The sequence below is a fragment of the Glycine max genome, chromosome 16 (assembly GCF_000004515.6).
Source record: "Glycine max cultivar Williams 82 chromosome 16, Glycine_max_v4.0, whole genome shotgun sequence".
NCBI classification, from domain to species: Eukaryota; Viridiplantae; Streptophyta; class Magnoliopsida; order Fabales; family Fabaceae; genus Glycine; species Glycine max.
The window spans coordinates 26,812,307-26,823,606 of NC_038252.2; the positions used below are offsets into that span (position 1 = coordinate 26,812,307).

Here is an 11,300-nt window from a genome sequence, read left to right on the forward strand (position 1 = left end):
GTCTTCCAAAATTTGTTTAAGCTTATTAAATAGTGATGAAAGGAACTAAGCCAAGTTTGTTTATTCTCAGCAAACTCTTTGGCCTTACCCCAAAGCACAACATATAAACCATCAATAACTACAACAACACCTACCAAACTGAAAAAGAATCAGTGAAATCCCACCCATAAGGCTACTTCTCATATCCTAAAAACTCTTATATATGTTGCAGCCCCCAAACTCCTACGTGCCTCAGGAATTTGGTCATAAAACAACTCCTTTTGGTCTTCCCAAGGTTGCACACACCACAAGCCACAGCTCAAGTCCATGCCAAACACACACACACACACACACAAACACGGAGAGAGAGAGAGAGAGAGAGAGAGAGAGAGACACACACACACACACACACACACACACAGACACAGACACACACACACCTACAATAATAAAGCATAAGCACCCCCGAACCCCACAATTCCAGATTAGTTACATAAAGAACTGTTGATGTCGATATTTGATTGTAATTGAAATTTATATTTTGTATGTTCTTGTATAAAGGATCATGGCTTCTCCACCTTCCTCCCCTCCTCCTCTTCCTCCTTCTCATCCTCCTCCTCCTCCTTCTAACGCATCGGTTTTGCCGTCTGCCATGAAGCGGACACGGAAAGCCTCACATCTACGATCCTTGTCTACTAGACCACCTGGTGCTGAGAGACCAGTGGTCCATGTTGATTTTGCTATCGGCAAGGCCGACGGTCCCCACAGGAAGAAATTAAGAATATATTTGGGGATTATGGCGCGTGATAAGGTGGATGTGACGTACGAGAATTGGAAGGAGGTCCCTACTGCTTAGAAGGACTTGATTTGGGAGGATATTCAAGTATTTTTCTTTTCTTATTTGATGTTCTTTAATTAATAGCCAAAAAATACATTATTGTAACAAATAAACCTTATTTGTTATTGTCAGGCGGAATTTGAAATCCTAGAGGCTTCTGACAGTAGGACGAAAAGGAAGTTACTTCAGACTGTCGGCGAGAGATGGAGGCAGTTTAAATCAGACCTCACAAGGAAATAGGCCCTTGCAGCCAATCAGGACGGTGTGGACGACTATCTGTGAGAAATACAGCATAAGCAAGGAAAAATGGGCCCAGTTTTGCCAGACTCGCAGAGACCCTTCTTGGGAGGTATGTACCTTGCCATTTAAGTTGTTTTTCAAAAAACATTAACTTGTTATAATTCATTCTACCAATTTGAAAGATTATTGTTTTATTTTTGCAGGATGTGCGGAAAAAGGCACAAGCCATCCAGAAACAGAACACTGCCCCCCACGTTTTGTCTCGTGAGGGTTATGAATATTTGAAGCAAAAGCTCCTGGTTGAGAAGACCAAGAAGAAGCTAGAGGAAGCTGCACAGTCAGGAAGCATTGATGGCGTCATCGATCCTCCATCCCCCGTCAAACGCCACATGAAGTGGAAGATGGCCCGTACCAAGAAAATAGGGGAGATGACGACTGAGGCCACAAAGGAAATCGTTGAGAAGATCGTAAGTCATTTTCAACTAACCATTAGAATTATATTTCAATATTTTGTGAATGCCATGTACAACTGGGTCTTTTCTATGCAGGATTCCTTTGAGGAGCAGGCAACACAGGGATCCTTCGTCCCCCATGGATGTCTGTGTAACATCTCATTTTTCGTAAGCTAATTTAAAAAATATTTATTATTTATAAATGAATATATTTTTAGAAAAATGATGAGATTTTATAAATAAATAAATAAGAAGATATAATTATTAATTAAAGTAATAATTTGAGAGAAAATAAAAAGGGTATTTCATTTATTTGTTTGGTAGAAAAAAAAATAGAGTTTTTTTATAAAATAATAAATAAATAAATAGATTAAACCTAGCTATAAATAGCGCTAGGTCAGTTTTTACACTGACGGTACCTCTTATTTCTCTCATTTTCGTTTTTCTCCTTCTCCTCCCAAAACCTTTTCTTTTTCCCGCAGCCAACCAAACCTATCTCAGAAAAACAATGATCTCGGATTTATTCACCGTTGGATCGTCATGAAATTTGAGCACCATGTTCGCAACCCAATTCCTAACATTTTCACCGTTGGGAATTGTAAAAACATGTCAGAGCTAATACCCTTTGTACCGTAGCTTTCTCTTTTCCCGCAGAAACCCAAAATGGTCTCAGTAAAACTACGATCCCGGTTTCGTTAACCGTTGGATTTTCATGAAATTTGGATATGTTGTTCGAAATTCAATTGCGCACACTTTAACCGTTGTGATTTACGACATAATATTCTTGGAGGGAGTAAAAAGAATCGCATGAAGACAGCACAAGTAGAAGCTTCAATCCTTTTTCTGCCTCTCTGACGTTTGGGAACTCTATCGGAGTAGTCGGAGGAAAAACTGGAGGAATCTTAGGGAACCGCTAGAGATGCCACTATCGCTGTCGGAAGACACGTGAGTCCGCTTAGAGGTAAGGGATGAGTTTATCGCAATTGGGGGTTAGAATGAACATGTGTAGAGATCCTTAGAGAACTAAATTTGGGTTTATTTTTGGATGTTTATTGAATTATAATATTCTCTTTATGATTATAAATACAATATTATTGTGTTCTATGTACCAATTGATGTCCTGATGAGAATTGATTGATAAACTTGAGTGCTCTTGATATCTTTGTGTTTAACCCGTGATTTTGATTAATTGATTTTGATATAATTGTGAGAAACTATTTCAGGGGTTTTACACCCCATGTTGTGATAAAATATTTTGTATAAATTGTTATGTTGAGGTTATGAAATGATGATTCAAACTGTGAGTATGTGATAAATTGAACATGTGACGGATGATGAAATACATGTGTATTGAGATGAGATGCGTGTATTGAGTTGTGAACTATGAATTGTGCAATCACACAATTGTAAGACCCTTTAAGGGCGACGAGTATTGTGATGGAATCTATTGTGGGAACCCGACGAGTTAAAATGATTTTGAAAACAATTGAGTAGTTGTGTGTATTGCATAGTTCATAGGTAAAGTGAATATGATTCATGAGGTGTGATAACATGCTATTGTGAGATTATACCATTGTGATTGAGATCGAGTGTATGTCATAAATTGTGTATGTATGTGATTGAGATGTTGTGTGCATTGAGTATGAACTATGAATTGTACAATCACACGACTATAAGTCCCTTTAAGGGCGATGAGTTAATGCTAAGTCCCTTTAAGGGCGACGAGTTAATGTTAAGTCCCTTTAAGGGCGACGAGTTAATGTTAAGTCCTTTTTAGGGCAGCGAGTTAAAACTATTTTGAGAACAATTGAGGAGTCGTGTGTTTTGTACAGTTCATAGATAGAGTTTGTGTGCTAAAATGTTTTCTGGGTTGGACCTGAATCAGGAGGGAGAGGCCCTGACAAACTCTTCAGAGTATAGGCCTTGGGGGTCACCCAGTTTGAGTGTTCCTTTAAGCCTATGTTGATCCCATATGGTTGGAGCATTCTCGCAAAACATTGTGACCCTGACTGGTCTCCCTATGATCTTACCTAGTGAGAGTGACCTGACTTACTAATGTGTGGTTTGTCTTGTCATGTACTCCTAGGCGCCCGACGAGGTTTTTCACTTACATGGTACCACATTGCATATATGATTGAGTCTTAGTGTATATGTTGCATAACACTTGTGTATTTATCGATATTGATTGACTTGATGATATTGTGTTTTGATCCTTGAGTACGTGAATGCTGTGAAAATAAATAAAATGTGTGGTGTTGTGAGGTAATGTTATGCGACAAAGTGGTGAAATAACGTGAGTGATGCTTAAGTAAGTTGTATTTTGTTTATATGATATTTATACCTACATGTTATCTTGTTTCTCTCCATTATTTAAGAATGTGATAACTCACTCCCTGTGTGTTGTTTGTGTTTGGATCCTGTGATGATCTTGAACTTTGTATTCGGGGGAGCAAATGAATAGGTGGATGACTATGAAGAACCTCATGCTAGAGGACACGGGAACACAACGCTCTGATAGGATGTGACATTAGGATATAGGTTCTATATTAATTGTATGAAGCTTAGATGGCCATGTTTGAGCCAAGATGACTTTATTATTTATTTGGACAAGTTTGAATATGATGTAGAAGGAAGGGAATGTGAGCCTTTTACCCCTTTGAAAGACTTGTATTTTAAAATGTTTTAAAAATACTTTTAATTAATATTTGAATTTTTATTTCTTTATTAGTATATATATGTGAGGGGTAGAAGTCTTACTATAGTATTGGTGCTGATTTTGAAATAATTAACAATCTAAATTTTATAGTGCTAGTTCATAACTATTATACTTTGGATTTAATTTGATAAATGTTGATATCTGGTCAACCAAGTAAAATACTTACTGGCTGAAACTTGGTAGCCATGTAATCTTAGTAATCTGAAACCCATTGTTGTGTCATCAATGTCTTGAACATTTGAATTTCTTGCCCAACAAATACCCTTTTTAGTCCAATATCTGAAATTTTGTCTATATATTATAATTGCTTAGTATGGCAGACCTCTATTTCATGCACGGTTAATTCGTTTCAAAGTGTTTTATTAAATACTAATTTGAGCATCATTATTGAATTAGCTGTTAATATTTTAGTTTTTATTTCAATGCCCACTCTTGTTAAAATATATGTTATGGTTGTATTTATATGTTTTATTTTTCATCTTTTGTTGCCAATTGGTCAATTAAAACAATTTGTCATTTTCACTACTAACATTATTATTATTATAGTTGCTGATAGGGTTATGATTGATTTATATATGGATATTTTAGTTATACTAAGCACTAATTTAGTATGTCTATTTCATTCTACTTTTTCAGTTTATTTTATCAAATGGATAAGAGTTGGATAGACTACAACTCTCTTAATAAAGAGAAGCATATTAGAGGGGCTTTAAATTTTGTTGATTTTGTATTTGCAAAATCATCAAAGGATTGAAAATTTTTATGCCCTTGTACCTAATGTGTCAATTGCAAGTGGCACTCTCGGATGGATGTTTATGAGCACATCATTAGTAATGGGTTTCTAAAAGGATATGTTACTTGGACCTTTCATGGTGAACAAGTTGGCTCATCTAGTTCTTTGGGTACATCTCAAGTAGAAGGACAGTTTGATCATGATATGGACTCATTGGTTGGAGATACTAGAGCATTCATGAATGGGCCTAGTGTTCAACAATTTGGAGACAACAATAATTCAGATAAGTTCTATCAGTTGTTAAGGGAGGCAAAGCAAAGTATTTATATAGGTTGTAAGAAGTTTACAAAATTGTCATTCATTGTACATTTGTATCACTTAAAGTGTCTAAATGGGTGGACTGATAAAAGTTTTTCGATGTTGTTAGAGTTGTTAAGTGATGCATTACTAGAAGAAAATACTTTGCCCATATCATTTTATGATACAAAGAAGATTATTTAAAGGTTGGGTCTATCTTATGAAAAAAATCATGTTTCTCCCAACGAATGCATATTGTATAGGAAGGATTTGGATGATGCTTAAATTTTCCCTAAATGCAATTTGTCAAGATGGAAATGCAACTCTGATGATGTTGAATGTAGAAAAAAGATACCAACAAAGATTCTTCATTGGTTCCCTCTTATACCTAGACTGCAAAGATTCTTTGTATCACCAAAAACAGCTTGTTCTATGATATGGCATATGGTTGGTCGAACTAAAGATGGACTCTTGAGGCATCCAGCTGATTCATTTGCCTAGAAGAATTTTGATTGTCAGTATCCTAATTTTTCTTGTGGCGCTCATAATGTTCGACTAGGTTTGGCTTCTAATGGCTTTAATCCTTTCAAAACTATGACAATTTCACATGGCACTTGGCCTGTTATCTTTATTCCATACAATCTTTCTCCATGGATGTGTATGAAGCAACCTAATTTTATACTCTCATTGCTTATTCCTAGTCCAAAAGGTCCAAGTATGAACCTTGATGTTTATATGCAGCCTCTTGTGGAAGAATTAAAGGAATTATAGGAAATTGGGGTAAAAACATTTGATGCATGTAGAAAAGAGTCATTCCAAATGTGTGCTGCAATTATATGGACTATTAATGATTTTCCTGCTTATGCAAATTTGTCTGGTTAGAGCACTAGAGGCCAATATGCTTATCCATGTTGTGGTTTTGAGATTAGCTCAAAGTGGTTGCGTTATGGTAGAAAGATTTTCTATATGTGTCATCATCATTGGTTAGAGCCCGATCATAAGGGGAGATACAATAAAAGAGATTTTGATGGAACCCAGGAGTTTAAAGCTCCACCTGATCTACCTAGTGGAGTTTTTGCTTTGAGACAGTTGGAATATCATGTAGTTTGGGATTGGTCACCATGGAAAAAAAGAAGTATTTTGTTCATATTGCCTTATTGGCAACATAGTGTGCTCCGTCATAATCTTGGTGATATGCATATAGAAAAAAATGAGTGTGATAACATTATTAGGATGTTGTTACAATTAGAAGGTAAGTCAAAAGACGATGATAAGGCACGCTATGATCTTGTTGATATGAATATTAGGAGCCAAGTACATCCAAAGATGCATCCAAATAAAGGCAAAAAATATTTTCCTAGAGCTTGCTACCAAATAACTTCAAAGGAGAAAGAAATATTTTTGAAATTTCTGAAAACAATAAAAGCTCCTGATGAATATTTGTCTGATATATCAAGATGTGTGAAAGTGAAGGAACACAAAATATTTGGTCTCAAAAGTTATGATTGTCATCTTTTAATGCAAGAGTTTCTTCCTATAGCTATGGAAGGTTGTTTGCCAGACAAAGTGAGTTTAGCTATATCCGATCTTTGTTGTTTCTTCAAGGAGTTGTGTGGCGAGGAGCTTAATGAGTGTAATTTAGAGCACTTAGAGCATCAAGTAGCTCTAACATTATGCCAATTAGAACGGATTTTTCCTCCATCTTTTTTCACCGTAATGGTACATTTGGTAATTCATTTGGCACATGAAGCAAGAGTTGGAGGTCTTGTACATTACCGATGGATGTATCCTATTGAAAGGTATGAATACTTTTTAATCATTTTATGTTTTGTAATGTCTAACAAAATGATCTTTTTTGTTTGTTAATGATACTCATAATAGAGTAAGTTTCGATTTGTTCCTGAGTTAACTGAACAAACAAAGGAAATATTGATTGATGACATGAGTCTGAAATGGAGGCAATTTAAATATGAACTGAAATCAAAAGGATATGATGAGAGCAAAACTAAGGAGGAAATGGTTGCTCACATCCCAGATCCAAGGGTTGATCCTTCTCAATATCTTGATTTAGTACATTATTGGTGTTCTGAGAAAGGACAGGTATACATGACAATGTCACCAACCTTTGGCTAACATAACAATTATATATTATATGCTTATTTTTATTATTGACTTTTTATATTTGTTGGTTATAGAAAATAAGCAACATTAACAAAAGGAACTGCTCAAAATATAAGGACTTGCATTGCATGGGAACCAAGAATCTTCCAAGACGGATTCATGAGATGGTTTATCTTTTTTATATTTATTTTAATATTAAATTGCTTAATGCAAATAGTATGATTAATTTTTTTAACTAATGTTAGACAACAAAGGCTAAAGGAGTGCAACCTTCTCAGACAAAAATTTATATTGACACTCAAACTCGAAAAGATGGAAGTATTATTATTGAAAAGGCTGCTACTGTAATTGTAAGAATTTTAATTTTTATTTCAATACTTTCTCTTTGTTTTGCTCGATTTTCTACTAAAAGGTTATAGTGTGAGGAGGAGTAACTATTGAGGAGATGAGTTTTGTTTAGTGACATTGAAGTATTGAGGATATTGATGCATGGTAATAATTTATAAAGTATATTTATGTAGGATGAACTAAAAAGGAAAATGGTTGAAGCAGAGAGTTCACAAAATTTACAAAGCACCCAAGATTCTACTAATTGGACAAATGATATATATTCAAAAGTCAAAGGACCTAAAAAGAGAGGACGTGTGCGGTTTCTTGGCAAGCTTTCACATCAAGCAAGTTCATCTCAAAGCTCTTATGCAAACAATAGAATTCAAAAGTTAGGAGAATTTGCTTGGAAATCTTGTTGTTGTCCTTAAAATGCGATTTGTAGAAGATCCACAAATTAATCAAGTCTTAGAAGCTATAGATCAAGAGGTATGAATTTATAATTGAACTTATTCAAAGATTTAACTATAATATGATACTTTACAAAGAAAAAACATTCTTTCAATTTAGGTACCTACAAAAGGTTCTACTAGTAAAAATCATCAAACTACAAATGATCTCAACTAGAGGTGAGTTGAAATTTAATAATTAATATGTTAATAATACCATTTTTGTTAGCAGTACTATCTATGTATGTAGTAAGTTGACATTTAATAATTAATATGTTGACATTTTTGTTATTTCAGGAACATGATTTAGATGGTGATAAAGATGAGAGAATGTTTTGATTGGAAAGACATTGATATTCTAAATCTCTTCAATGCTTGTTAATTAAATTCTAAATTGTACATATGATTGTCATTACCCATTGACTTGTGAAATTCAAATATACAGAAAATTCAAACAAAAGATATAGGAAATAATATTTTAAGTTCCAACTTTCAAGTGTATAAATTGTTGGTGGTTCCTTCTATTTCAAGTTTCAATAATCCTTCTTTCAATTATATTATTTTTTTAAGAAAAAATAAAATATTTAATTAAAAATTATAATCAACAAAGAGTGTAATTAAGAATTATTTTTTTTATGAGATGGCATTTACCTACAGAAGACCCTAGGTACAAGTAAATTAACTTTTACCCACTGACTTTTACCTACCATTAGAGATTGTATGTATAAATTAATATCTTTTACCTAAAAATTTAAAATTTTAGGTGTTATTTATAATGATAGTCAAATTTAACTGTAGGTAAAAAATATTTATAGGTAAAGCCTATGATGATGTCATTGTATACTCCTTCAAAGTTGACACCTAAAATGTTTATAAGATAAAGTCATTTATATATTTAGTTTCGAATTTGAACTTCTAGTAATAATTTTTATCTGTAAGTATAAGTCATTTTTCTTGGTGTGAAACTTGGGATATAACAATTTCTAACAACGTTCAAACAAATTAACTAATCAATTTCTTGAGGTTTTAGCTGAAAAAATGAATTGAGATAAAATAATAATAAAATCAATTATATGTCATCGCTTAATGGCGCAAATAAATGGAAAAGACTAAAACATTGGACCGAAAAGTAAATCGGAAAAGTTGACAAGTCTTCACAAAGTTTAAGGATAAAAGTTATAAATGTTGAAAAGTTGGAGGACTTAAAAATAAAACTTAACACTTTATTTAAATATCTTTGGAGAAATGTACGTAATTATGTCAACCAGATTAGAGAGATTTTTTTTGTAAGTTTTAAAAATTGAAATATAAATTGATCTGAGTCATTGAGTAATTAAACTGTAGAGATGAACTCATTTACGTCCTCCTTAATTTAACTTGGAAGTGGGAGTGCCATGTCTTACACGAAAGGGATTATCTTATTAGCAGCCGCGTTCTGACCTTTACTTCCTTATAAGTTGTCAAAGACAATGAAACTAATACCGCATTCAAAGAATTTTGTCAAGTTATTAAAAAATATTTACTTTTCAACACAAATTGTTTTAAATTCGGAATGTCTAGTTAATTAATATGCTGAGAATAACAATCAAAAACTAACAACTAAAAGTATTTTTAATAAAATTCTTGTGAAAAAATATTAATAATATAAAATGTTGCATTATTTAGTTGAATTTTTTATTTTAAATTCTTTAACCATATTCAGTATATATAAAATAAAAAACCATTTTTCAAGCATAATTCATATATAGTAAAATAATATTTTTTCTGTATGTATAATATAGTGACAATAAGATTTTAAAAAATTAGAACCTCGTAAAATTATACAAATTATTACCATTAGGTTAATGCCACTGAATAAAATAAAACCATTTTCAACTTACAGTATTTCAACGTCCATGCACTTCGGATAGAAAAATTAAACAGAACAAATCATATAATATATAAAAGTTAGAAAGCTAGATATAAAGTCTTATCTTTATGATAAATAACTATTCTTATATATAAATTATAATATTATTAATAAAATTCATAATAAATAGACAAATAAATGTTTTTGAATTTATAATATATATTTTAGGTTTATGATAAATAATTTATATTACACAAAATATTACTTTCAATTATTTGATCATTTATAGAGATATAATTATACTTTAGATAATATATATGGGTATCCATTCATATATTAGTCTTATCTTTTTAATAAATTCAGATTTAATATAATAAAATAGATAATGTTGCTCTATATACGATTAAACGTTAATTAAACATGGAAACTTTTTTAAATACAGACTCAAATAATTTATTTTACTACTTTGCATAGGATTATTATCTTTTACTAGGCTTAATCCCATTAGTATAAACTTAAATTTATTTTTTTGGTTTTATAATTTTAAGGTTTTAATTACATATTTTATATGTTTAATTTATTTTTTGATGAATACATATATTTAATTTATCATAAAAATATATTTTCATCTACATAATTAAGAAACTACGTACGATGATTCCGTATATACTAACATGCCAAATATAATGGTTAGCAAAAATGATTTATTTTAAAGACATTAAAAAAAGAAAAAAACTAGTTTTCTTTTGATGTTCAACTCAACTCCACTATGGAGCTAAGAGAAATTTCAAAGCTAGCTTCTACCCAAGAAACACGGCATTTAAAAATTTATTACCCGATATTTTGAGTTGGTAATTAAACGACAAACATAACCAACGAATCCAAGCTTTTCCAAAAATAGTAACATATATGGTTAAATCTTCTCTTTCCTTTCTCTTTATATTATGTTATGTGGCATTAGAACATTTTGAGCATTAAAATGACTTTCATCATAATGTATGACATATATAAACTAGATCATGTTTGTGATAACAAGATTCTTCTTAGACCAATTCAATTATATGCATTAAAGTATAAAAAAATTTCATAAAACATGAAAATGACTTTGTGTATAAGGGAAAACAACATTTTGAACAATATCATTTTGATGATTAACAATATTTTGAGTACTTTAGTTAGAACAACAACTTTCTGAGGGCTAAATCATGATCATTACATAACAACTAAGAGATACATTTATCTATGATACATTTATCTATGTAGTAATATTCTGAACATGAGCAAATGCACATTGACATT

General features: G+C 32.1%; 1 pseudogene; it reads left to right on the forward strand.

Moving 5' to 3' along the window:
• Nucleotides 1–7,191: 7,191 nt before the first annotated feature.
• On the forward strand, nt 7,192–8,491 carry LOC100780186 (uncharacterized; annotated as a pseudogene).
• The last annotated feature ends 2,809 nt before the right edge of the window (nt 8,492–11,300 follow it).